This window comes from Phallusia mammillata, chromosome 6 (assembly GCF_965637545.1).
Source record: "Phallusia mammillata chromosome 6, kaPhaMamm4.hap1.1, whole genome shotgun sequence".
NCBI classification, from domain to species: Eukaryota; Metazoa; Chordata; class Ascidiacea; order Phlebobranchia; family Ascidiidae; genus Phallusia; species Phallusia mammillata.
In genome coordinates, this window is record NC_137257.1 from 12,176,850 (window position 1) to 12,180,986 (window position 4,137).

The window sequence follows — 4,137 nt, forward strand, 5'->3', positions numbered from 1 at the left end:
TCTACCCAGGACTCTAGGATGCAACGTGTTAGTAGCTCAACCATGGATTTGGATGAAACTTGCACAGATGGTAGATATAGTTATGTAAATGTACACCCCACTTTGTTTTTGTTGATAACCCTAAAGAAATGATTCAATTACCGGAATGAACTTGCAAAGTAATCGTGTATATAGAATACATCATGTAGACATTTATACAATTTCAACCTGCACTGATGATGACAATAGAGATTGTTAAAACGTCCGCATAATGTATTCTATCTACACCAGTACTTTGGCAGTAATGTTTATGATTAAACTAACAGTTTAAATTATACACACTAAACTAAACTCTTACATCCTTTCATTCCTTTGTAAACTATGACATCTACTGATGCGTCCGCAATCCTGCTGCATACATACTTTTCCCATGCGGTAGTTATTGAAATTTATCTCCTTTTTTGCAGAAATGAATTAACAACGATATGTAAAGATATTTTTGTCAACAAAAGTAAGGCAGTTGTATAACTGTATTTTACTTATTCCCATCAATGATACTTTTATAGCAAGGGTGGGCGACCTATCGTCCCGCGACGGCATTAAAATTTTGTCTATTTTTTGAACGACAAGATGCAATTTATACTGTCCCAATTATCTCCGTAGTTATTGGTCCCCTTTTCACTCAGTTTTTTTCTTCTTTTTTCCGCCTTCAAGTTTGTCCATGCACTTTTGGCATGAAATCTGTGGTGAATTTGGATGAAACTTTCACAGATGGTAGATATAGTTATGCAGATGTGCCATCTGCTTTGTTTGACGTGATAACCCAAGTATTTACCCCGCTAGCCCTCAAACTGTAAAACGTTTTTGTATGTTGCTGCGCAACACAACTGAAAAATTTCTGTGGTGGAATGGTATAATAAAGGCAACAGAACACATGCTACTTTTGTTTGTGCATTACTTGGTGGGCATTTTTGCACATGCCAGTTAGAGGGGGTGGTAACAGCCTTGTGACGCTAGAAGCGTTGATTAGAGCACCAAATTTTAAACATTGTCTGATTTGGATCAAATTTTACATGACTGTTGATTGGGTCATTGTGATTTCATATTTCATACATTTGGGTGTTGAACCCCATCAGTTACCCCACTAACCCCTAAAATGGGTCAGTTTTTTAAACGGTGTCGGAATTAGATGAAATTTGGACAGCTTGTAGAGTTTGTCATTTGTAGGTGTCAATTGTTGTGTTTAACCCTGTAGCCCCAATATTTACCCCTGTCACATTCCCGTTTTCACGGGTACGCAAAAGTTTGGGACTGACTATCGGAAGTTCCTTAACAGCTAACGCACGTGTACTCTGATCGGCAGCAAACCTTTTCTTTTACATTTATTCATGTCCAACCACCAGTAATCAAAACAACAATTCAGCACTACTTCGCAGTTATCTCTATATTATATCTTCTTCTATATTATCTCTCTCTCTTCAATCGTTAGATGGGGGCGCTTATATATCATGCGTTACAATGATCAGGGGAAAAAGGCGTTAACTCGCTATGACTATTTCCTATAGATAAAACAATGAACACTGCAACGGGCAACGGCGACGCAATAAAACTAGCACAATAGAACAATGACAACTCATAGCGCCTGCAACGATAGACTCTAGACGTACAGAAATTACCCGTGATGCGTGGTAATTGGTAATCTTCAAACAAGAAAATCTCGCGCAATCTAGCACAAATGTTCCCACAACTCATCAGTGCCACCCGAAAGTCAAATGCCCTTGCTGAAGGTATTGCTTCCTCTATCCAATGTTTTCTTTCTTTGCTTTTTTCTTGCTTACTTCCGTACCTAGACCACGTTTGGAAATCCCCCCGAAAGCGACAAGGCTTCGAATCTCAGGAGGAGGATTCCGCAAATTCGTTTCCTGACTGCATTTGTTGTTTCATCTGTTGGCGAGTTGGCATGGACGACGGCAGACGGATAAATGGGCTTGACACGTTACTCTCACTGGTCGGCGCGAAAACAAGATTGTCATCACATGGTTGCACGAGAATCCGTTGTAACGAAGAAACACGACTCTTTGCATCCACCATTTGTACTTTAACACCAGGGCGATCCGTAAACGACTCTTCATCCTGCTCATCGCCGACAGTATGTGATATGCCGCTCTGCTCCGCCGTCGTCTGGTTCGAAGAAACCGTCTCGCCTCCCTCCACTGAATGCAATTGCACTTTAACCAGCTCCTGCGATAACTCTGCTTGTTGCCCAACGGTCATCGTCTCAGGCGTGGCGTTTTGCTCCGTCGCTTGTTGTTTCACAGAACCTGACTTTTCTTTGTCACACACATCTCCACTTCCGTTTCAATGCGACCCCAAAATCCGTATTTTGCTCGTCTAGCGATTTGACGTTTTGCTCCACTGATTCGCAGATTTCCGTCCTCTCAACAGAAGTTGTCACAAGGCGTTTATTCATTGGCCCTGGAATGCGCCCTTGCTCTACGCAACACTCATCTTCCACCAGGTGGACACGATCCAGGTCGGCTTTCTTGTTCACATAGATTTGGGACGACACAGAACTGTTTTCCCTCGGAAAAGACTCCAGCAACTGCCTGTCTGGGCCATTTAATTCATACATGCGTGTCGGCCGATCTACAGATCTATAGACATCTGCATGCATCAGTTGTCACCTTGTTGGTTTTTTCTCTACGGCGGTTCCTAGCTTCCAGCTCAAGCTTCTTCATGGCCAGTTCGTGCTCGCGGATTTCCCGTTCGGCCTCAAGTTTCCTTTTCTCGGACTCAGCGGCAAGTTCACGTCTTCTCTGCTCAGCCTCATTGTCACGTCTTTTCTGTTCAGCCTCATCTTCACGTCTTTTCTGCTCAGCCTCACGATTAATCCTTCGCTCTTCACGTTCATGTTCACGGTCATGTTTCACCTGCTCCTCCACATACTTGCGTAGCTCTTCATCAACATATCCCAATTGCTTTCTAATATCCAGATATTGGCTTGCAGACGCCATTGCCCATCTTACAGGGGTTAGTGTTTAACTTCGCGTTTTTAAGTCAGATCCCGGACGAGCCCCCAGATGTCACGTTCCCGTTTTCACGGGTACGCAAAAGTTTGGGACTGACTATCGGAAGTTCCTTAACAGCTAACGCACGTGTATTCTGATCGGCAGCAAACCTTTTCTTTTACATTTATTCACGTCCCACCACCAGTAATCAAAACAACAAAAACAACAATCCAGCACTACTTCGCAGTTATCTCTATATTCTATCTTCAACTATGTTATCTCTCTTGTGACAACCCCTCTGGCCCCATAAAAAGGGTGAATTTTTTAAACATTGTCTGAATTGGATGAAATTTGGACAGCTTATAGAGTGTGCTACTAATAGTTGTTTATTGTTATGTTCAACACTTTACCCCCACATTTACCCCACTAGCCCCCCAAAATGGTTCAATTTTTTAAACAATGACTGAATAAATGAAATTTTGACAGCTTGTAGAGTGTACCATTTATAGGTGTTGATTTTTGTGTGTAAACATGTAGCTCTATCATTTACTCCACTAGCCCAGTACCATCATGTTAACTTGCCATTAATATGAGCTGATTATTGTGTTTTAGCCTATTTTCTCACTATTTAACACTTTTTTTAGATAGACCATAAAATAAAAAACTTTAAAAAATGTATTAATGGAAATGAGTTTAAATAGTTTGTACTCTTTATAGCATATTTATTTATGTGCAGTACAGATCACTGTGATTGACTTTACAATAACAAACTTTCTCATTGTTTTCTCTTAAAATGCATTATTTACAACTTTGCATGTGTGGGGACCCATGAGTTTCTGCGTGCAGAAACAACCAAGGTTATAAAAAACAGTGGATAATATGGGACCCAATATAAAATAAGTATAGGAAATATATTAATGTTTCAAAATAGGTTATAGTGTATATGCAAGAGAAATATGTGCTAAGCCACCCTTCTAGTTTTATTTTAGTTTTTATTTTAAAGGCTGCTTGTTCATGTTTATTACTGAGAATTGGAGTTGTTACGGACAAGGACAAAATTAGTGTGTGTTCTTGCCTTGCACTGTGTTGAAGTTTGACTTTAACTGTGTCACACTCACATCGAACAAATGCAAGTTAAATTGACCCGTCT

The 4,137-nt window shown here is 40.6% G+C and overlaps 1 pseudogene; it reads right to left on the reverse strand.

The window, feature by feature from the left end:
* Positions 1 to 230: 230 nt before the first annotated feature.
* On the reverse strand, positions 231 to 3,737 carry LOC145233982 (uncharacterized; annotated as a pseudogene).
* Positions 3,738 to 4,137: the final 400 nt, after the last annotated feature.